Genomic DNA, 13,275 nt, shown 5'->3' with positions numbered 1-13,275 from the left:
CTGAGTTTTCATTTTAATCAGTTTATTCGTCATGTGAGATCATCTAACCCAAAAAGCCGGATAGTTTGAGTACAGTTTAGGATTTATGAGTTGAGTCTCATAAATTATGAGAGTCTTCTTATGAAGAAAACATGATAGCCACCTGAACTACGAGTACTACATTGAGTTGGGTTGAGTTACCAAAGCAGTGCAGATGAAAGAGCTTACAGTATTTTTAGTAGTAAAAACTCTTTCGCATAATGTCTTCCATACGAAGTTTCCGCTTATGTCCATTTGGCTTGCTGAGTGTTAGCAATTCATATAACAAACATGTTACGGGTAACCATAATGGCAACTATAAAATCTCAGAATAAATACACTTGTAAACAAACCGCATATAATCATATTAGGTTTTATCGTTTGTCATAGTATTTCTTAATAAAACAAGTTATAGACTTAAAATGTTTGAACAAAACCTTAGTGAAGCTTGTTACGCGACAAGTGGTGTAGCGTACTTCCCACTTGTTTCACTTACTCGTACGCTAGTGGTAAAACACAAAAACATTAGAACGCACTGTGATTAGGTTCAATTCAGAATCAGTTGCTAAGTCGACATTTCATAATACAGGCTGTTGCTATCTCCGCCACTGCTTCCTCCGGTATAGTTGTGTACGTGTATAACCGGTCGCGTAGTAATTTCCCCCCGCTTTTCAAATTGAAAAGAATATTTGTTTGAAGTAGTGAAAGTTGATTAAGATTGTACCTAAATCTAAATAAGGTAATTTATTGTATGCTACTTCAATATGCAAGCAAGATTGCATACAATCATTTATGTAGTCTCAGAGATCCTGTACAGATATTACTGCTTCCTGTGATAATATCACACAGCGGTATTTTAGTGGTTTGTTTGGTAACACGAGTCTATATGTCTTATTAATGAAAAATAATGGTGTGATAAAAAAAAGTATTTAACGCATAATAAGTAATAATTGATAATTTCTTAATTATGAAATTAGTTTCCGTAATATTAAAAAAAGTGTCCCTTGTTAAATTATTTTCAAGGAATTATTATCCTTAGATTATTAAATTCAATATATTATAATCATTAAATTATTATTCAAGAATTTAGAACTAAAGCCTGTTTACACTGCTATAACACAAAGAAGCAGTGTGTACAATGGCGTTTATTTGGTTACTTCTTGAGACTTTGATTTTTGCTCTAAACTCTGCCAAGAAGATGGAGCCCTAATTAAAGAAAGAACGTAAAATAAATTGCTGTGTAAATTACAAGTTTCCGTAATTTCTGTTTTCCTATAGTAGTTCCTACAACCTCAAATACAATGGAAGCTATTATAACTTGATTGGCTGGAAAGATTAATTTCTGTTTGTCTTTCTGTCTAACTGTCATCATGATATCTCGAGAACAAACTGACTCATTGACCTAAAATATTTAGCATGAATTGCAAGAAACTTTACAAGAACCACCGAGTTTGATTATGATGCATGTTATTTCAATGGATTAGGCTGAGCGGTAGAGAACATTTTACATTGTTCTTATGGTTATCCATGATGGCATCGAGGATTAGAATAATAAATAAATGTGAACAAAATTAGTAAAACCATGTGACGATTTAACATATAAAATTGTAACACATATACCCGGATACAAATTATCTACGAACTCAAAATATTTTACAGCCATGGCGAAGGCCGATAAGCAGTTCTTCGTGTTGTATACTCCTTTCTTGCATAGTATACATGTCTGCACAAACTTTCATCAAATTTGTTGAGTAGGTTTTAAGATTCGCTAGTGTTCGTCAACCTTTCAAGACTATGTCAAGAAGCAAAAGAGTAAAACAAGTACTTAAGAAATTATTGGAATAAATATAACAAGTTTACTTAATAATATGATGTGTTTGAGTTACAATTTAAACCCGGACTATTGCAAAAATTCCTAATTTAATTAAAAACTTTAATCCTTTTGGCATTATAATTTTTAAACCAAAAATGTTAATTTGCTTTAAATTCGTTGTATTCGTTAATTTACTAAATATATAAAAAAACAACCAAGTGGCTGCTAAAAGTACTGTGTACGTACGAAGTATTCTCGCCGGCGTCAACGGTAACGTCGTGATGCCACCCACAAGTTATCGTTGCCACCGCAGGAGTGGTTTACGACTCAGCAGCTATCATATGTTGCCCAGGCCGCGCTGTGAAAAACTCATTAACACACTCACTGGTATTAAGTATCCAATTCCAATAGAAAACATCCGGCTTACCTTCCCAGCTCGGATTATTGAGACAGTCGTTTATTGTGACGCAACAACTTAATTTATAAATATGTATTTACTCGACGTAATTTCATTCTACATTGTTTAGCCACACATCAGCAAGCTGTTTAATAAACCATTACAGTACTAGAAAAATATAGAAAAATGCGTGAAGGTACATTAAATAAGAGAATAGCATAGTGTTTGTTATAAATAAAACAGACAAGATATAAAAGTTTATTGTTCATACTTTCTTTAGTTTATCTAAAGCCTATTCAGTTCCTCTTGAACAATGACTTTACTAAGTTCTGTTCATTTATAAAATCCAACGATCTAATTTAAGGGATCAACAGAAAGATTGGCATTTGGAGAACTAGACATTGCATTAATTTATTTATAAGAGACAAACACGTTTTTGCTGTACGAAAAGTTGTTTTCGTTGGTATTTATTTTGATTTACTTCTAAAAAGATACTAAGGTGAACATTTAACAGATTTTAGTAACAGGACTGCAATACTACTTGTCCCTACACAAGATTAAGCAGGGAGCCAATTTCGAGAATCTGGCACATGTTCCTTCTATATCTGCCTGTCCATTCGGATTTCTCAATAGGTATATAAGCTATACTTGTAGAGTTAAAATGTTGAATCAAACGTCAACGAAGTCTATTATCCAACAAGTAGTATGGCATACATCTACTTTGTATAGCATAATATTATTTAAAATGATTAAGCTTAGGTAAAAATATAAAAAAGCACATTGTGTTCCCTCTAGTAACCGTTATGAAAATTTTAAAAACTAATTCGTAGCTTGACCTTTGACTACTTACTGTACACTGAGCCTTAAGGTAACTAGTTTAAAAATAATTCAAACTCCCATTTTTTTTCCTACTAATAAAATATTATTCCTGTCGTAATTATATTCTCCTCATCCTTTATTTCCTCATATATTTGTGACAACATTATAAAGAAACAAAAACCTGCATTTTTAAAGTAAACTCGAGCAACAACGAAGATGAAGATAAAGAAGATTCGCGGTTTATTTCGTCACTGTGTAAAATGTTCCGTGGCCAAGCTGCAGTAACTGATGGTAGGGCAATCCCTTGTAATTTACGATGTGGAGTGATATAGCTACATTCGCTATATTCTCACCCTGCTTGTTTTACTTTTTATATGTCAATATAATAAACAAAACAGTCTGATAATAACAGTAACAATAAGGTAACATTTAAAAAAATAAGAACGTGAGTAAAAGCATAAATCTGGTGAAAACCGAATTGAAAAGCAATATTAGCATCTCAAAAGCGCAATTAAATGGATGCTAATTTATAAATAAACAAATAATTACATGTTACAATAAAAATTCGATATCCGGATTTCAAAAATCCGATTAACAGTGTTAAGCTTTATCAAAATGTTTTTTAACTTTCTAGAGGAGTGTACAAAATTACGCTGAAGATACCAGGATTGTATATTATGTGCTTGAGTTTACCTTGGCTCTACTCGCCTTTGTTATTTCCAGCAATAACGGTACGGGGTTCGAACGCGCCTATTGAATGGCAGCTGGGTAATAAGTTACGTAATGTACTGGCTGAGCGTTAGCAAAGCCTATCATTCGAGGGAATGAAAACGATCAATTTCGGTCTACGTGTGTGTCCACGCATATTGTAAAAACGAACCTATTGCATGAAACGTCATTTCTATGTAGGCAACACTGAGTTCTATAAAGGTATGCCACTTCACAGCTACATCATGAGCGTTGTTTTATAGTGGTTTTATGGGTAACCATTATAGCAATGGGAAAACAGAAGAAAAAATGTATTTAATAACACTCAATAGCTATAGAGGAAGTTTTATATTTTATTAACATATATAGCATGAATACACAAACACATACGACATCAACACTCGGTGACTTTGTGTGTAGACGTTTATCATTCATTGATGTGAACCTCAACCTAATGATCAAAAATTTGAATGGATTACGTGGCAAGATATATTGTGAATGATTTAACCTGTAAAATTAAGTTTTTGTGAAAAATCATTTCAACATTGACAAGAAGGAGTTATGTGCTGGTACATGTCTAACTATGGTATTTAGCTGAAAGTCAAGCCTATCACTGAGTAGGCTACCAAATGACTCTTTGGTATTCTGGGGGGATGTAAACATATTTTGTTTGACTGTATGTCTGTCCCCAGAAAGTCTTGAGAATTAAATGAGCTATAGACTTGAAGTTTTCGTGCAAATTAATCGAGGCCTGTTCGACAATTTATTGGCGAACTCCTATTTGAGTACATAGGTAAATCATTTTTACTAATCAATATTGAGATTTCTTTAAATTTGGATATTTTATGGCTATAACTATATTTTCTTAAGATTCCGTATCTTGGATGTACCAGTATTTTACCAGTCTATCTTTTACATCAGGATGCGATCCGTCAAGTACGACTCGATGATTATCAGGAGATAAATAGGAACGTGGAATCAAGCGTGAAGAGGACCACACGGTGCAACCTGTGGTTGTGGTCTTCTGCTCTCCGCACTGCCTGAACTACCTCCTGAATGGCGTCGATAATAGAGTGGACGGATCGGAAATCTTGCTGCTGCGATCAAGTCACAGAGACGGTCGCCTCGGTCAATGTGACACGAATGAGCTACTCCATCACCTTTCCCGTCGTGTCGAAAGGTGGGAAGTGCAGCCTGGGAAGTGCAAATAAACCCAGTTTTTAAGCTGTACCCTCTGCCCAAGAAGACGTCCAACGTCACGGAGGGTGAATGACACAGAGCTACGCCTGCAATTCGACCAGAATTATTTGGTTTGGAAAGTCGTTCTACTGAGTTTAGTCAGAACATGGAACTTTGAAAGGATACGCGTAAAGCAGACACGTGAGCCCCGCCCTTTTACTCGCTTCTTACGCCAAGCAGGCATACTGCGGTCCATTGTAACCCGGAGCCACACGGGAATGATTGTTAATGTTATACATCGGACTTGTACATTAATGGTGGTCAAGCTTTGTTGTAGTGTGCAATAATAACAGATATCTGACATAGAACTCACTTGGTTTCCTACATCTGTTGCAGATCTTTTTGAGACCATAGCAAAGCCTGCTATATGTAGCTCATTTTAGGTATCAGGAATTTCAATTCTTAAAAATAAATATTCCCAAAGCATTTTTACTTTTCCAAAGCTAATAATGGTTTAGGAAAAAATAAGACTTGCGATATTTATTAATAATATTTTCAAAATCTTTATATATTTCACTTCATTAACTTGGTTTCAGAGAAATGGATACATTATTTAACACTCAGTTGAAGTATGTAAAGGGTATCCTTTGTATAAATATCAATTAGGATATAATTAAGCTTAATTATAAATAATATAGTAACACAGTAATTCTAACTTGATAAAAAAGTAAATATGAGAATGTTTACCTTGAATAGTCTATCAGCAATTCGCACTATACGAGATAAAGAACCGTATTATGGTTAAGTAATAAACCTAGTTTTAACATCAAGTGCAATCATCTCCAGCAATTAAGTGAACTACTCGGTACTTCTATTCATTGTTAATAACAGATATTCTCGTTGAAGTGCTGCAGGACCAGAAGACCTGACCAACATCCGGTTAAACAGACCCCAAGTATTTCCGGTAAGCTACTTATCGGAAAGTAAAATCAAATCCGCTTCAGAGAACTGAAGCATTTTAATAGCATTGGTTACAAACAATGCTAAGAAACTAAACAACTCTCAAATTAAAAGATATTAACTTTTTAAGAGGGAATCTTTTCTGAAAGATAACTGATAATTAGCATTATAAAAAGTACAGGAATTTATCTCAAAACAGAACTGGAAACAAAATAAATAATAAATGTAAAACCTCAATATAAAATAAGATTCAAATTTAGATGTATTGCAATAACTAGTTCAAAAAATATTATACATCGAAAGTAACTGAAATTAATTAAAAATTCATTTCAAACAACTAAAACGCAAACAAATTCAAGTCCGCACATCTTTTTGTTGCAAATACATCTTAAGATGCATGAGTTATCTAAGGAGGTTATACAGTTTTATCTATACTTCACATTTCTAATTTAATGCATTATGCTACCATAATTTTGATATACATGTTATCGATATATCAAGAAAACAGATAATATAATAATCTTTATCACGTATTTTAATGCATTATGGCATGACACTATCAAACGAAGTAATTGTATTAATGTTAGTTGTACTGGTTATACCATGGCATATTGTGTGGTATTATACCAATACATGATTGCCATAAATCATGTCAAAAAATAATGAATGCTCATATGCCTTAAGGCTTTTTAACATAAACACAATAGGCTCCGGTAATGATACAATCATCCAGAAACTTTGAGGACAATTCGCCAAAAATCTGAGCTGGGAGAGATTAAAAATGTTAAAATAATCACGTTATTTTCCGAACGAGATAGAAATATTTTATGTGAGGCTTATTGATATTGTTTGGTGATATTTTGATACTCATGCTTTGTGAATTTTGAATATATATAGATAGATATTAGGGGCGTATATGTGTCTGAATAAATTTTCAAAAATCCTTGAATCAAAACTACCTGAACGGATCAATGCTCACTTATTCTATCTGAATTTAAAATTTACTAAGATGCTCTGCAATGCTTAATTTATTCAGTAAATTAACGATAGTTATATTATTTTTGATTAATGATACACTAACATGACGTGGCATTGTTTCTACTCCAATTAAGAGGGTAAATATTCACAAAAAAACACTGGGTTTTCAAATAATAGCAATACCATATTTTCAGGGAACATAAACTAACCACTAAGGGTCTCATTACTTTAATGTACTTGATAATTGGGTCTTTCCTTGTTCTCTGCACTGCGTACATCAATCTCAAGCAACTCGTCTAAACAAGAAATTTATGTTACACAAGTAAACTATTATTTCTCGATTCAGTAAAAAATCATAAAAAATAATGTTTTTTATTATTTTATACTATCCCCGAGGTTAATTTTCGTCAATATTGATAATATAACTAGGTAGTTTGGTTAGCACCAAATTATCGAAACAAACACGTGTATTATCGAAACATATCTGAAGAGGATTAAACATCAATTTCTCATTTTAGTCGTTAAATTATATGATACAATTTCAAAAAGATGTAGCTTTTAACCAAATGCCAAATGATTTAAATCAAAATTATCTAATACACAAATCGAACTGATATTCCAATACTTTCCAGGGATTATCATTTACAAGACATTTATACTATATAGTTTAATAGATCACATTATTTTATGGCACTGAACTAGACACTAGAATGCTAAATGCACAAATAATATGCATAAATTCAAGTCTGCACATTTTTTGCAAATAAATTTAAGATGCATGAGTTTTCAAAGGAGGATATACAGTTAATACTGTACATCAAATTTCTGATTTAATGCATTAGGCCATTAATGCATTAAAACATTGAGCACAAATGTGTTTGCTCTATTGCACCAGTAAGGTAAGTGGTTGTGCCTTATCTTAATGTATTTGCTATTTGGGGGTTTCCGACGTTGCCGGTTCTCCCAAGAAACAGAATTGCAATTTACTGCTAAATGATCTCATAAATAATAACTATTATTTGATAAATATAAGGACAGCCAGGATTGCAAACATTGTCAACGTGGCTAGCTCAGTCCTATGGAATATTCAAAATGATAAATGTAAAAAAAAAATGGAAGGAAAAATCATTACATTATCTGAAAGCCATGCAAAACTAGGGAGACTGAGTATGAATGTTTTATTAAAGGAAATCCTCCATAGATATGTCAAAAAACCTTTTTGTTACCTTGCATTGCTCCCAAACTTTTTTCTGTAAAGCATCCTATTTTTCTGCGTTAGTGCATTAGGTAAAATGTTACAAATTAACACTAGGATCATTTTAAAAATTGCATCCTCAGCAATAGTAGCAACTGCAGATGTATTTTTCCGCTATAGCTTCAAGAAACTAAGGTTGAAAACTCAATAAGTACAGACACAGTTCTATTTAAGCTCTTCTAAAACATTAACTTTGTAATAAACCTCAGGGAACGACAATTGATGGAGCCAATATTAAACTTTCTTATCCAGCTTACCCCGGCGTTATTATATTTTTGTACAGCTTTTAACACTTTCTTTTCGTTTAAATAACTGGTAGAGGTAATAAATATTTTATTGTTAGAGAATCATGTATTGAGGTTAAAAAACATTCTATGTGTGTACTAAAAAACTATATTAATATAGTATATTTAAAAATTTCCAATTCCAAATTAAATATAAGACCTAAAGAATTTATTAACCATTTATTGTAATTGTTCTAATACACTACTGTACTTTGATTATTCTAAAATTTTAACGTTGTTACTGGTAATTATGAGTAACACCTGTTATTATAATTTAACATGTGTAGTATTAGATATAGTGTGACGTATATTTAACACTAGTGCGATTACAGGTTCTTACTTTAAAATACTACGAAAAACCATAACAGTTTTCATTATGTAATATAATTATTACGAAAGTTTATAAAATAATACCTATATACAGCATATTATCTACGTTTTAATACTATGGTATGGAGTTTGCTAAATACCCAACAGTTTTACTACCTCAATCTGAACCACAATAATTCGACGTAATTTTATTACCGATGATTTCCAAAAGAAGAATAAGGTTTTGTATTCTTGGGCTCATTATTGGTGGAAACTTTAAGACTTCCTCGTAAAATCCCATTATTACGATGATTGCAATAGAAAAATCTCTTTGAAACAGCCATATATAATTAGCATCGATATTTAAAACGATGTCGCAACCTTCATCGTGTGAAACTCTGGTTCTACGGAAACGAAAAATCCGTTGGTTGTCTTTTATACGAAAGAATAGATGTTATATGAAACCTTTGTACTATTCATATTCCACTTTCAATAGTCTGAAATCGCTTATTTGTTAATATACCATAGGTTTATTTTCAAAATAACCCAGACATCAGAAATGGCGTGTTTGGGCATTAAAACTATTCTATAACTTTACTATTTCTAATTGTTGTGTACGAACTTTCAAAGTACAGTTTTTGGCTGTTTAATTTCGTATTCAATCACTTTATTACAATCATTCCGACTAAATATATACATATTGGTCTAGGAAGTCTATTTTGGTAAAAATTTTAAATTCGTTCTTTGCAATCTAATTCTGGTCCAGGGCATTACCGGTGCTATATTTAAGTTACCTTCAAAGGTTTTACTTCCTTTTTTGTTTATTCTTTCCATATTTCACGGATTGATAGTATATAATATATACATATTTAGGCCTAAGAAGGACGAATTTGGAGTTCTATATTCTCTTTCTAAATGTTTGATAGCCTTATACGAGTAAATAGTTTGTTTTTCTTTCTTCAAGTCATTCTCTAGACGTATATCTTATTTTTCTATCTATCAGTAGTGTATCAATAAACATTGGATCTTTCTCCATAAATGTTAATTTGTTTCTTATAATTACTTCCTGATAGGTTCGGCTCATAAATCATACTTTCTGTCATGACTATTATTTTCTTTGATCCATAATGAAAGACACTATGATGTACGTACAAGGGGTTTCCTGTTCGGAAGTTTATTATGTTTCGTTTAGGAGCTCATTTTAATTTCCTATAGAGTTAAAGCTCATTCCAATAAGGTAGTGTGGCTGTAAATGGTGAATGAGTTATCTTCCTTTCGTAAAGTCGTACGTTGGCAAACCTTTTATAAAATGTATTGTTGAATGAAGGCTTATAATATATGTGCTTGTATACTTCTAAACTCATTTATAAGAGATAGAGTGATAATATTGTTTTCTCCCTATTTTCAGGAAAATTGTGTCCTATTTAAAAATAAAGGACGTTTTAAAAACAAAACTCATTATTTTTAAGTGTCACGAACTTTTCAATTTTGTGAACAGTGATCATGTTGCACATACTTTAAAGCTTACTAAAACTCTTATTTCAAGGAGATTTATTACTTGGTTAAAATGCTTATAAATTACTTCATTCATACTTTTAAATACGTATGTATATACATTTTGTTTCTTTATGTATTATTTTTCTAAATTGCGGGTTTTACTTCATACACCTGCAGGAATGACCTGCTTGTCGCCATTATATCAGACTTAGTGTATCTCTGTGACGTGCTTGCTCCTGCTTAAAGCGTCTCTAACAGAACTCGTCACGTTTGTGGACAATTTGTCTTTGTGAGAGGATTTGTGCCTTTCTTTCATCGTGTTTCTTTCATCGCCACTGAAAAAGTAAAAATACAACGTTAATGATTCATTACTTATTTGAGAGTTACAGTTCAAAATAAAACTAAATATTAAATAATATTCAAAATTATTTTGTAATATGCATCTTTATTTATAAAAACAAACTAATAAAAACGGAATTGGTGGTAAACGTCTGTTTTGAAGGGAGAACGTTGTTTACATTAAAAGTCATTCCCTCCTCGCCCAGCTTCTCCACCCAAGCACAAACTAATAGAAAACATCAACAGCTTATTTAAAAACACCCTAAAGTCACAAAAACAAGTTTTCAAATTAATCATTTTTACAAAAATGTAATTAATTAACATTTTAACCGTATCAATGCAGAAGCAGGTGTCACACACCCTTCAAGGTTTTTGTTTATTAATAGTATATCTGGATGATATTTAAATCCATGTATTCAGGAAATTATAAACTACAGATATATATATATATATATATATATATATATATATATATATATAAGTATATATAAGTATATATAACCTATATATAATATATATATATATATATACATATTGAAATATATACATATATAATAGGTTTTGAACTGTTATGAAATGAGTTGTAATCACATGACTGATATTACGTAGCTCAAACACGATTGCCAACTGCCACCAAATGCAGAAATTATTTACATTTATGACTTTGACTGTCACTTCAATTTTCGTGTTTTACTTTGCTTACAATAAACGTTCTTCCCAACCCTTTCATAGGCCCGGTAAATTTCGTTAAATGCATAGAGGAATCAAGATAATGTTTGTTTGGAACGAACATATAAAATTGAATGAAGAAAACATGATGATCACTTTAGGTGCGGGTGCTGCATTGAGTAGGGGTTGGTTGGCACAATCAGAGGAGATGAAAGAGCTTATAGTAGTTTTAGTGAAAACGATGTTCTCATAATTTCTTTCATACCATATTTCTATTTTTTCTCATTTGATTGGCTGGGTTTTTACTAACAATTTTTTAAAATTTTTCTTACGAATGGAAACCAGAAAATCTCAGGATAAATAAACCTATGAAAAAAGTAAAGACAATCATACGAGATTTTAATATGACAGTAACCTCTATTGAAATGACCTACAGACTTAAAATGTTTCATAAAACCTCAGCGAAGCCTGTTGCTCTAGACAAGGTGCAGAGGGTAAAGTAAAAAAAAAATCTAGAACGCACGATGAATAGGTTCAGTTCAGTAGCAGTTGATAAGCCGCCATTTGGCAAAACAGATTGTTCTAACTTTACCGTAGGAAGTAGTGGCGGAGATAGGAACAGTCTGTATTTTCAAATGTTGGCTTATCGACTGATTCTGAATTGAACCTGTTGAATTGAATGGTTTGAAGTATTGAAAGATGATTACGCGTGGGTCTTAAATCTACATAGGGTTACTTGTGGAATGATGCTTCAATATGCAAGCAAGATTGCATACAATTATTTGGGTTGTGTCAGAATTCGCCTGGTAACACGAATCTATATATATTATATATATAATATATATATATCTTTAATTATAAAAATATATATATATATATATATATATATATATTTATAATTAAAGATAATGATGTCATTTTATTTGTATGTAACATATGTGCTGGAGGTTGTGTCATTTTAGTACAATTTTTTTAAGTACGAAATTACCTGTCTTAATGAATTCAAGAGAAGAGGCATGCCCTTAGCTAAATTGTATTTTATAAAAGATTTTGATTCTTTTCAAATTAATAAGTCATGGTAATACTATGATACTAATCCAATTTTACTCTTCAGCCGCTTTCATTGGGATTTGATTACAAAATTACCAAAATGTTCTTCTTTAAATACCTATAATTTCTAGTAGAACTATCAAACCAATTTTGTCCAATTGTTTTGTATTCGAGCAAGTTACTTGAATGGTTTTGCTTAATAAATACAAAATGTACTAAACTAAAAACTACTTACACTACCATAACGTAAAGGAGCTGTCTGTACAAAGACACCGATCTAATCTTAAGACTTTATTTGTTGCTACGAAATCTACCAAGGCTATGGAACGGAGCCCTCATTAATTGGATATTACGTTGGTCTTATAGGTAACCATTAACCACTCAAACAATGTAAATACATGTACTCAAACACTGTAACAAGCTGTATACAACCATAGGACGTTTAAACGAGTAACATTTGTAACAAATGCAATCTGATAAAGATTATCTATAGATTGAAAGTTTTGCTCACAACCTTGCAAACCCTGTTGCGTTACATAAATATCTATGTGGGCTTCCATCAAGTTTGTTGAGTAAGTTCTGGGATTTCAGTAATGTCTCGACCTATTCAAGGCTAATGTGACGAACATCTGAAGCAAGAGAATATGGATTATATAATTCAATGGATATATAGATTGAACCTAACTAACTTAAAGCAGTAAGAGAGTACATGAATTGAATGGCACATCTAAGCATTATGAGCATTCGCATTCTAACATTGATGTTTTTTTTAATTAAAGCTTATATTACGTACTCCAAAATAGTAAATTATAATATGTTTATATAGGCAAATGAGCTAAAAATGAAACTGTATTGCTTATCTTTGATTTATTTTTTAATTAAAACTAACCGATTTGCCAAATTGGTTTTTAAAGCATTGTTAAGGATTATTTTAGTTATAAAAGTTTTTAAAATATTTCTAAAAAAGGATAAATAGCGATGATATTAAATTAGATGGCGT

The sequence above is a fragment of the Homalodisca vitripennis genome, chromosome 6, assembly GCF_021130785.1.
Source record: "Homalodisca vitripennis isolate AUS2020 chromosome 6, UT_GWSS_2.1, whole genome shotgun sequence".
Taxonomy (NCBI): domain Eukaryota; kingdom Metazoa; phylum Arthropoda; class Insecta; order Hemiptera; family Cicadellidae; genus Homalodisca; species Homalodisca vitripennis.
The sequence above is the reverse complement of the archived record's forward strand: the minus strand, read 5'-3'. Positions refer to the sequence as shown.